Here is a 12,453-nt window from a genome sequence, read left to right as displayed (position 1 = left end):
CAGTAGTAGCAGTATTACTTCCTCCTGTAGTCGACCTTGTATAGTCCTCAAACACAAGTCCTCAACCCAAGGAACCACCAGTCAAGTCACCTCAAGACGTGGAGTGAACATAGTGATTTAACGGTGACAACTCAGTATGTTGCTTAATGTAGATATTTAAAAAAGATGTCTCAACTATGTTAAGAGAAAAACAAAACAGACATTTAGTTCAGATGCACAGACCATCCGTAAATATACTATTTTGCTGGGTGTGGGACAAAAGCGTACCTTTAAGTCAGCATCTTTCCCACTTCTCGTCAACTGCCCTATCTCAAACCCTGCCCTCTTTTCTTGATCCTCCAATCACAACTGTTGCTTTCAGGGTGGGGTTTGAGATAGGTCAATAGCAAACAGCATTATTCCTTTTTCCATAAGTGATTAAAGAACAACGGTCTACTACACAGTATAATAATAATAATAATTTAGGACCTGCTCAGAGGTCATTAATCGGCATGCATGCGATGCATGTATGCGATTCGTCTCTGCGATTAACCCATCCCGTCGTCCTTCCCCCCCAAGGGCAGCCGGGAGCAGACAGGCGCAACGTGAGCCGCGCCAGGGGACCAATCCAAGTGCTCCTGTCCGTTTTCGTCAAGGACGCCACAGCGTTAGCGATCTTGTTGTTGTGCATGTTTTTCCATTGGGTTTATCTTATCGGGGGGGGGAAACCCTTGCGAGCACGGGGAGAACATGCAAACTCCACACAAAGGCCTGGGAGATACCCAACCTGGGTAACTGGCATCATGGAAACCTGGTCCCCAAGCGGGAATCGAACCCTGGATCTTCTTGCTGTGAGGCGACAGTGTTTAACCACTACACCACCGTGCCGAAGAAGTATACATCTTCTACATACAAGAGGTCACTCCACTGTTGGCACCAAGCAGGAACACCCAGTGACATGGGGGCGGGACTTATGAACAACTATTAAAAAAAATATATAAAAACTCTCAGCACAATCCATACCATGGGCCTAATTTGTATTCAATTTACAAAATGTTTTCCATAATGCTTAAATTAAAAAGGATTTCTGGCGGTGGCTGTTGAACGATCCTATTGGTTGACATAAGCTGTCACTGACGGACGTGATGGGACATATAGCATGACGTGAGGCAGGGGCAAGGCTGAATGGAGCTGGGTGGGAGTAGGGTGGATTAGATGGCTGACCTGATTCAGGGCTGAAAATGTAATATCATAAATGCTGCAGATTATGTCCGCTGTCCGTGGCAAAGGCAGGCCTGGGTTAAATCTCTTAATCCCATAGTTGAGGGGGTTAAGGCATGCGGGTGCCTTTGTGTGTGTGTGGGGGGGGGGGTTGTGTATGTGTGTGTATGCTTGAGCATGGGTGTACGGTATGTGTGTGTATGTGTGTGTAAGTACCATAACAGGGGGAGTGACTCCATGGATACACAATCCCAGATGGGTTACAGCCGTAAGGCTCAATTCTGCCATTTTATCCAAGGCCCACCGGAAGACACTATTATTGACTGCAGTGAGTTCCACTGCACCACGACACCAAGCCACTCTGGCAGAACTTGAATAGTCCTCCTTTGTGGAACGTTAGGACATACAGAGGGATTTGCCACAGGTGTCAGAATACAATCATTTGGATCATTCTACTACCTGTACCTCCCCTCCCCCATGCTGCCCGAATTTCGCCAAGGGGATCAATTAAGGAATATCTTATCTTATTTCAACATGAATGCTTAAAATCTTTTCTATCTGTCTTTGATTATGGAGATGTGATTTATATTCTTTATATATATTAATATATATATATTGAATTCATGCTAATGGCCTCACATTTAATATATTTAGCTGTCAAGTGTCGGTTCGATTCCCCCTGGGGCCACCCATGTTAAACATGTATGTAGACATGAGGCTTTTGATAAATATATCAAACAAACGGCCTTCGTCATGCTATAATACCATACCATGTGCACACACATATATACAGTACATACCATAATAGGGGTGGGAATCACAATACGATAGTATTATATTATATATTATGATATTGTGGTATATTGCGATTTAAACTGCAAATTAAGTCTCCAATGGAAAACTTGTCTTTTATCTACAATAAAAAAAATCTGTTCTATCTAACGAGAAAAAGTGTTCAGTCTGTTCATCTCACTTCAATAATTTATTGCAGCAAAAAAAAAAAATTTGATCTACCTTTTCTCCCCATTTTCTATTTTTCTCCCATCCCAATTTCGTGTTATCCTATTCTTCCCTCCCCTGTCTCGAACGTTGCTAGACCATGCCTCCCACTGGTCGGCTGCAATGTGGACGAAGCCTTGCATCACGTGTCCCCTCCGGTACACGAGGAGGCAGCCGTCGCATCTTTTCACCTGCACAGCGCGATCTCTCAGTGACGAGGAGTAACGCGTGGGAGGCTCACGCTGCCCCCGATACTTCCTGATTCGACTGTACAGGCGCACCAACCGACCTGTAGGAGTCGCCGTCCACAACGTCCGATCCCCACCCACCGGCTTTCCCACCCCCTAATACTGCCAATTGTATTAGTATGAACGACCAGCCAAGACGGAAGCAACGCCGAGAGCTGGGCTCGAACCCAGCATCTCCTTCGTTAGTGGCGAACGCCTTGCCCACTGCGCCACTTAGCCGCCGCAGCAAATAAATTATTGAAGCAAAAAAACGATATATATAATATAAAAATATATATACTTGGCGTCCATGATACAATATATTGGCACCAAGATATGGCTATAGCATAATTCACTTCCTAACTATATTCAGAGGTTGTTTGAAATTAGAGAGTATGTATGTATGTATACAGCCAGTATGCATTTAGGGAAATAGGTATGTAATAAAAAAAAAAGGAGTAAGCACATATATAAATAATTGTGATCTGTCAAAGGGGTACATTTATTGAATAGTTGTAGCAAGGAAATAAGACTACCACTACCACTCCATGACACTTTAACTCTCATCCACCCCTTGTGCAGCAGCTTCTCAATCCCTTGGGGAGTTAATTGAAACGCCAGTCAAGTGGTTCACCGATTACAGTTAAGAAGCTTCAGTGGAGACAATGAGAGTGTAAAGGGGTGAGGGCTAGTAGTAGACTAGAGGGGATATATTATTATTGACTACTAAGCTAATCAAGCAGTCTGAGCTTAACTCATAGAGGGAGGGGCAGGTTTTATCTTAAGCTCCTTCCACACTTTATTCTTCGCGTCATGTACAGGTCATGGTACTGTAGCAACAATGTGAGGGTATTACCATTTGCTTGCTTGGAACTTGCCAATAATATATAGATTTTTTTCTTCTCATTCATCTTAATGGCCTCATATTTCATTCTCTGTCAAGTGGCATCAAATCAATCTATAATATTGGTGGACGTTCTGTGTCACGCAACGAAGGAAGACAAGAGCAAGGTACTGAAAGGGGTTTGATTCCCCCTGGGCCCACCCATGTAAAAGATTTATGTAGGCATGGGGTAGGTTTTTTTGATAAATATATCAAACAAACAGCATTTGTTATGCTATAATACCATTTTAATACAGGGATCAAAGCCAGATTTTACAATGGGGGGGATTTTGGGGTAGACAAATTCACGATTATCCCACATGAACAAAAGAAGGCCTTGACAGGAATCCATCCTGAGATCAATGCCAAGGGAGGCTTATAGACTTTTTCATAAACATTGTAAATGGGCCCCGAGTGTATTTCCTGTCGCAGTTTTTGCTAATACAACAGATGATAGGAAATACACTTGGCTTCGAAGCGGTTACCCTAGCAATGGAATTCTTCTGAAAAGGTCTATATGGGTGTTGGTGATGCTCATGAACTCGGGGCTCATACAGAGTACCAATCCCACCCATTACTTTTACTGAACAATGTAGACTTTTATTAATTATGAATGTAGAACATTAGTTTGAGGTCAATGGTGAAAAATGATGAATGAAAAATTAGAAAATGAGAGATGTAACTCGGTCTGCCTTGATTTCTCACGGTGCACACGGCTCTCTTGATATCAGATCAGCATCGGTTGAACAGACCAGTACTGGACCAATACCGGTTACCTATGTTCTCTAATGTGGAGTGAATGCAGGTTTGCGTGGAGTGTGGACGTGGATCAGCGCTTTGCGGATCACAAGTGTCTGTAGTACATTACTGATACCAGGGTGCCTCCAAAGAGGAGTAGGGTTCTTCGCGTGGTTTCTCACACGCACGGCGGGTTAAACTGGGCCGTTGACACACTAGCGCACAAGCATGTACACGTATGCTCACACGTGGATGAAGAAACAAATGGACTAAGCACACACATACAGAAACGACCAAACACTCAAAAGACACACGACACACACACACACACACTGATTAAAAACAACTCTGATTAACCCAAAACTGGTAACATAGATTCCTTACCTCAGATCAGATGTTCTGCAAAAAAATTTATCCAATTCCTGATCGCCATTCCAAATATTGATCGCGTTTATTGATCCAACGTTATAGTCCGAAACGCATAATCCAAGCTGCTCCCAGCCTCGCCAGTGAATCTGGTAACACGACACTTGTTATGGTTTGTAATGCGAGCCCAATTGCACGACACAGACAGGTAATCAGAGTTAGCCAAAACAAGGGCATGATTTATTATATACAAAAAAGCGGCACTCAGCCTTTAACCCATTCTCCGCCGATGACGTGTTAACACGTCATTCTCCGCCATGCGTAATCTGCCAATGACGCCGTAAGGCGTCTTTGAGCTCAATATTTCATATTTTCGTCATGGTATTCACATTTCACCCACGGAGTCTTGGCTGGTGCTGTAGGACTCCGCTCAACTCTGCAACGCTTCAATACCGCCACCTCGTGGCCGATCGACGAGTTGCCAAACCGGAAGTGGCCGGAAGTGCTTGGGCCGTCCCCTATTCCGTCCGGCCACTCGTTATCGCTCCCGGGACTCAATCCAGACACCGTGGATATCGATCCGTTGCCATAACTCAATAAACAACATGATTTGGACGTATATTAGTATTATACAAACCGGAACTGGATCACCTCGATCAACATCACATAACTGGGATCTGTTTGCGCAGGTGTGATCGCCCAACGGTAAGAGGAGGCTGATGTTACTTTCAGCCTGTTTGTTTATTATTATCCATACAAACTGCTCTGATCAATATATCACCCATACTACATAAATGATTTAACGTCGGCCACGGAATTATAAACGACCCCCCCCCCCCTCCGTTCACCCGCAGATGATAAGTCATAACGTCTAGGACCATGTACAGTTGAAATTTTTTATATAACGTTCATTGGTGTCAAACGGCATTTGATAATCTAATATATGCATTTATGTCTATATCTCACGTTCTAGGAAATACTGCAGAAAACGATAAAAACATATTTATACTAGATGGTATTTTTGTATGAATGTGTGAATGAAAAAGTAAAACGTTCCTACATCCTGAACGATAGATAATTGATGTTGAATGGGCCATAGTAATGTCAATTTAGCAATACAATTTAAAAAGTTATAGCCCTGCAAAGAAGGTGAACATCTCCATAGACAAATAGCGCTGGCAGAGATCAAACAGCGATGGATATAAGCTCCGGCAGAGAATGGGTTAAGGGGGAAAAAACACCAAAGTCCATGAACACAAAAAACGCGGCACTGTGCCTTTAAGGGGCGAACAGGCAGGAATCCTCTAGAACAGGCAAAAAGTATACAGGAATCTTCTTCCTTCCGACCAGAAACACGGGCAAAAGTACACAGGACTCTTCTCGAACACGGGCATCCTCCCGACCAGAATGCTGCCGACGGGCAACGCAGCAACCAGGGGGTCCAAGGGGAATGGGGTGAGAACACGGGCATCCTCCCGTGGAGTAATAAGAGAGCGATGGCGAGCCTCACCCCAGGAACGGGTCCATGTAGAGGGAGTTGGGAAGTAGCCGGCAGGACATCTGGAGTGGGAACACTGGGATCCTCCCGTGGAGTAATAGAGAGTGAAGACGGTGTCCCACTCCAGGAAACAGCGACAGGTGGCGATGTACAGGGGTGGCACGACGTCTCACGCCGGAGACGCGGCAGTAGATGGTAGTAACAAGAACGACCCGACAAGGAGTGGAGGGGAGTCTGCAATACAAGTACTCTCCCGAGCTGATTGCAAACTCCTCTCAGGTGCGTGAAGCAGAAAAACGGCACGCCCCCTCGTTGGGCTGCAAGCAGAATTCCTCCAGCCCTCACAACACTGCTTGCCAGATATGGGAAAACCCTGGACCGGAGTTTTTCTCCGATGCACTTTTTCACTCAATCCAATCCAATGATGTGCATTACCATCCGGGAGACGATAGGGGGGCGGTATTTGCCCTTTTCGAGCTCAGAACCATTCTCAATGATAATGTCAGGCTGGACGGATGAAAAATTTATGGATATTGCTAATAAAAGAAATAACGATTAAATAACGAGAAATCTCGTTATTGGCAACCAACGCATGGCGGCCAATAACAAGAAATCTCGTTGTTGGCAACCAATGTGTTAAGGACCAGCCTGTCACTAGAATGGGTTCCATAGGTACCAAGATGCCATTCCAATAATGATGTAGTAAGGAGGTAGCTTGCCTTAAAAATGAAATACCAGTGTTTGTTGCGCCTCTCCATCATTGAGGACAAACCACCTTCTCATAAAGGACACAGTGATCAGTGTCGTATCTATCATTAGTGATGAATCTGGAGGCAGAGTGATATACAGAGTCCAAGTATTTAAGTTTGATGCCGCAGCATGCCTATAAATTACATCACCATAGTCCAGGACTGATAAGAAAACTGCTTCGACAACTCTCTTCCTACTAATCGACAACTCTCTTCCTACTAATCAAAGGAAAGCTGGTTTTGTTTCTATATAGGAAGCCAATTTTCTGTTGCAACTTGGAGGCAAGGTTGTCCACATGGAATTTAAATGTATGTGTATATGTACATTTAAAGCAAAAATTGTGAATTTAAAAGACAGAGGGCGGGATCCACTAAGAATGGATTGCGCGGTGGGAATTGCACCCTTACCTGCCCGGGGTTTGCACTCGGATTCTGCTCCGTCTTTGCGAGCTATCCACTAAAGGACAATGCGCGGATGAGATACCAGCGTAGACACGCCCATTATGTGTGGAGTTTTCCCCTGTGCATTTGGCTCGCGGATCAGACTGCACTCCTGACAGGCTGTTGGCAGATATCAGGAAGTGTAAAAATAAGACAGAAATGAGGCATAGACACAAAATACAAATTAAGCGTTCCGTCAGCATTGCATCCAGTGCAATTGGTGTGTATTTAAATGAGGTAATATGGGCGGAACATGTCCCCTTTCTATGTAAATGAGCTTCGTCAGAATCTGCTCGGTATCCACAATGGCCGCCGCCAACTGCACCGACCAGTTAACGTGACGCACCTGCCGTCTTCACAGACGTGGTGGTAAATAAGCACAGATCCCTAAGCGCTATAAAGAGGCATCATGCCAGCGTCACTGCCAGTGTTGTTGCCAGACGCAGGCATCGTAATGCCAGGCGTGCCCGTGAAAGAATATTTCGAAGGAGAATATTACCTTTTTTATTTAATTGAGACCGAAAGACACTGGTTGCCAGCTCAATCAATCCTATACATTTCGTCCTGTACAGCCAGAATCTATGGACAGATTTTTTTAATTGAGGTTTCGTTGGAACAGCAGAAAATAGATCTTATAAACAGTATATAATTTGTTCCAGAAATATAAAGCCACATACCGAGATAGCCTTCGCAAAGTGGCGCGATGCCACCTTACATTTCATCCTGTACAGCCAGAATCTATGGACAGATTTTGTTGATTGAGGTTTCGTTGGAACAGCAGAAAATAGATCTTATAAACAGTATATAATTTGTTAGAGAAATATAAAGCCACAGGCCGAGATAACCTTCGCAACGTGGCGTGATTTGCAGTCTGGCAGTGAACACTATTAGAAATAAGGCTAAGCTCTAAACCAGGTCATTTCAAATGCTTGGTTCTGAAATTATCAATACAGTAAACATTTATTTCTGATAGGCGTGCTGATCAGCAGTAATGCAACCAGTGGCGTAGGGGAGGACCCCGCACCCCCCGCGGTACGGGGGAGCCCCGGAGCTTAGGGGGCCCCGCCCCCACTGTAGGCTATCCTCTTAGATTTCATAACGAGGGAACAGGGTGCAGAGGGCGGGGCCCCCCCCTCCCTGCTATGTTGCTAGGCACCCCGTCCCCGTCATGTGTACGCTGTAGTACAACAGTGTATCATTATAATTATTTGCTCACCTGCGGGCTAGCCGGCTGATAACTAATAATAGCTTCTAGAGTTAAAGAGTGTTGGACTTTGCGCAGAAGAATGCCAGGAGACGTGCTCGGATAAAATAATAGGCCTACTACAATAGAAAGCAGCTCCTGACTGCATCCTCTACTATGTAGCCTATAGGATGTGTTTTGTTTGTTTTTTTGTAGGCTACTTTTCTTTTATACAGAATTATGTTATGTGAACCGTTCCGTTGTGTGAACTCAAATTATGATATGGATTGGCTATAACGTTCTACAATACCTTCATGTTACAAAAAATACAAAGCCACTTGTAACTGAGGGGTACAATTCCCTGACTGTATTAATAAGTATGGTATCATTAAACCACTACTGTCTTATGTACATTACTACTGGCCATACAGTACACAGGTATATGAGATGAACACCTCCACAATGACACGGTTCCACAACAAATATGGGTTAGAATAATATTTATTAGCAGCACGAAGATTATCTTACATTACTTGTGAATTAGAGTCGCGCTTGTAAGGCGAAGAATGTGCATGAATAGGTCAAGAGCGTAAGTCCATTAGAATATTACGCAGGAGATAATGAATACCACCTGTATCATAAGAATTATATATATGGTACACTAGTAGGGCAGCGGGAGATACTAATAGGGTCCCTCCGGTTGTAGGCCAGCAGGGGGGAGGAATGTTCGAATGCAAACTCTGGATCAACGGGGAATCAATAAGCTCCAGCTACGGGAGGCGGTACATTACTCCCTTGATCGGCAGACGAAAGCAGCAGCTATAATCCAAGTATGCGTGCAGCATAGGTGAAAGCCAGCCAGCCTCTCCTAGAGACGGGCTCGAGTGATGTTCCTCACGGGTAAATCCCACTCAGTAGTGGGTGTAGACGATTCTCCTCCGCTCCAACAGCCACAGGACCAAAGCAATAATCCAGCCGAAAAGGGCTCTGTAGTCGCCGGTGTAGGTTATCCAGTGTACATATCCACACGGTTCTCGTCTAGGGCTCCTCGGATGACGGCACCAGGTTAAGCCGCCCAGCCTGGATAAGCACACTAGCTCGGTACGAGGAAGCGTTGGTAATGCTGGTCACTGTAGATCGGTAGCCACACGATACACTATACATAATAGACTATTACTTAATAATAGAATAGGTCGAACTCGACTATACAGCGTCAAACTCTGACACTTCAGCTATCAATTCGCACGCGGTCTCAAGGCTCTATTTCGGGGCAAAAACGGGCCCACTTCACAGCACGTTGTATCGTGGTGTGAGGCTTCAACTTATTAGGGTAACATACTGCTGTATTCACCTGCGCCGTATTTATACGTTAGGTGAACAATCTAGTACCAGCCTTATTTCTGTCTCGTATTCTTGCGCAGAGCCGGTCATGTCCAGGCATGTCTTTGGCGGTGACTTTGAACTAGACATTGGGGGGTATGGCCGTGGCGCCTAGGGGATCGCTTCCAATAGGAGAACGAATATTATGGTCTGTACTAGGTAAAAGGGATATTCCGTGTATATGTACAAAGAATATACAAGGGATATCAGACGATATACAAATACTATACAATATATCTCAGGTAATAAATATATATATTCGGTTTAATCTGATCCTTTGTAACAGCCGCCTCCTAATTAGTCCGCACCTAATTAGATAAGCAGAGACAGATTAACCGTCTTGTCCACTACTCAATGTCCGTTGTGAGGAGTAGGGCAATTCACAAAGTCAGTGGGTCATGGTTGTCATTAAGAGAGTCGGGGAGCCTTGGCAACTCTATCAGCCTCGCCACGGGTCGGGTGTATGTCCGCCCCTGGACGAGCACTTCTGCCGCTCTGACCTTTCCGTCGGCACCAGTGATCACTTTGCTTACGCGGCCGGCCGGCCACGCAGCTCGGGGTAGTGACTGGTCTATGATCACGACGACTGTGTCCACTTTTAAGTTGTCCCCGTCCTTGACCCGCTTCTGACGGGCTGGAAGGGATGGTAGGGGGGTTAGGAGGAAGCGGGCCTGAGACTGCTTTGATCTGTGCTTGGCTGCGCCTCCACCTCCTCCGTCTGTTTCTCTTGTTTGCTCTGTACCCCGTCTGAGGAGGGGCCGGTTCCGGCCGCACCATCAAGGAGTCGCTTGGGGTGCTGGGTTCGAGGTCAGCTACGTCTGGAGCGCAGCTGAGGGAGGTGGAGTTCCGAACTCCCTCTTGTGCCCACGGTTCTCTCACAGGCCTCTCGCTTAATGTCAATAGCCTCTCAACGGGCTGTACGAGGGAGTGGCCGGTGTCGCTCGCCTTTGTGTGTAGGCAGCGTGTAGACGTGGGTTGACTGTCAAGTCCGTAGAGGGGGCCCTGGAGCGTCCACCCCAGTCGGGTCTGAACCGCGACTGGGCATCCTTTGGGTCCGATGTGGGCCGCCTCAATTGGGAGAATGAGGTCCGCGTGGTCGGAGCCGATGAGCAGGGTCGGTGTGGCGCTGTCGATAAGCGGTATAGGTAGTTGACGTAGGTGCACATACTTCGCCATCAGCTGTGGGATGGGGTAGGTGTACTGTGATAGGCCTATGTCGTGGCTGGTGAAGACGTTGGTAATACTATACTGCTTCTCGGGCTGGTCCACCGCTGCTATCTTGAAGGAGACCTTTTCACCTTTTATGGTCTTCTGGTCCCTTCTGATGGTGCGTATTGTCATGGTACCTTTGGCACCCCGCAGGCCCAACTGGGCTGCGGCGGAAGCGAGGAGGAGAGTCTTTTCAGACCCATCGTCCAGGACGGCGTAAGTGTCCAGGACCTTGTCCTCGTAGCTCAGGAGCACTCTGACCACTTTGATGAGCACTCGGGGGGTCCCGCTATGCTGGTCAATGTGGAGCACTCCTGTTGGTCGGTTGCTTTGGGTCTTCTGGTGGGCCCCGCACAGTGCTGCGCGGTAAGCGGCGCCCGCCTGGGCCGCCTCACGCCACTGGTCAACTTGGGCGGGGTTCAGTGTCTTATATTCGGCGCACTGTGCCAGCCAGTGTCCGCCGTCGCAGTAGGTACAGTAGGGAGCGGTCTGGTGGATCTTTGGTACTGGTGCCACCGCCTCGGCCTGGTACATTACCGTGACGGGCCCACTTTGTTGTCCTGGCGGACGCTTGTTGATGTCATGCAGGACCTCCAAGTGGGCGCCGCCGCACCTGCCGCACTTCTTCTTCAAACGGCACTCAGCTGCCATATGGCTGCGCGCGCAGCGGAAGCAGCGGCGGTGTTCTTTTATCCACTGACTCACCTCGTCCGTGGTCAGCTTCTCGAACTTGTCGCATTGATACAGCCGATGTTCCCCTTCACAGTACTGGCACTCAATCTTCCACTCCTCTTTCGTCGAGGGGGTGTTGTGGTTCTTGTGCTGCGGTACTGATTCGGCTTGGTGCATAACGGTCACCGACCGGCGGTTATCATTTGATCCCAGAGGTCCTGGTCTTGGGCTTGGTCCACTCCATACGAACGTGTCCAGTCGTAGGCTACTGACCTCCCTGGCGAGGAACTCAGATAGGTCTAGGAGGGATGCCTCTGGGCCGTTGGGGTCACGGTGGTCTCTCTGCCGCCAAAAACGCTCTTGTCGGGCGGGAGGGAGCTTCTCTAATATCCTCTCTACATTAGAGTTAGCGTACAGTTCGTATATCCCTTTTTCCTTTTGGGACCCCAGCATCCCTACCAGGGACTGTACCTTGATAGAGAGGTCATCCAATGCTCTGTTGTCTCTGGCTGGGGGGAGACGGTCAATGTCTCTTATCTCTTGTATCACGTAGTCCCATATGCGTCCATAACGTTGGTCGAGGGCTACTAGAGCCGCGGTGTATGGGGTAGTAGAGTTGGAATATGCCAGCGCTATATTGTGCGCTCTGGGCACCTTCAGGTGCTTGAGTAGGATAGCATACTTGTACGTTTCATCCGGTACATCGGACATCATTGTCTCTAAGCACATTCGTAGCTCTGTGTACTGTGCTCGGTTCTCGTGTGTGAAGTCCGGGAACGTCGGTGTGCCAAGGTACGATGCCATGGATGGCTGGCACATCGGTGAGCGTTGGGGGAGAGGCCTCCTGGGCGAGTCTCCCCGTGCGTGTCGTCTTGGGCTGGTACTTGGTGGGTACCGAAGGTCGGGTA

The 12,453-nt window shown here is 47.1% G+C and overlaps 1 protein-coding gene across 1 annotated transcript in view; it reads right to left on the bottom strand.

Moving 5' to 3' along the window:
• hibch (3-hydroxyisobutyryl-CoA hydrolase) overlaps positions 1-12,453 on the bottom strand; it is a 155,585-nt gene that overhangs the window by 70,232 nt on the left and 72,900 nt on the right. The gene's annotated exons all lie outside the window — the stretch shown is intronic.

This window comes from Notolepis coatsorum (assembly GCF_963971535.1).
Source record: "Notolepis coatsorum genome assembly, chromosome: 3".
Taxonomy (NCBI): domain Eukaryota; kingdom Metazoa; phylum Chordata; class Actinopteri; order Aulopiformes; family Paralepididae; genus Notolepis; species Notolepis coatsorum.
Note: the sequence above shows the minus strand (reverse complement) of the source record. Positions and strands in the feature narration are given on the sequence as shown.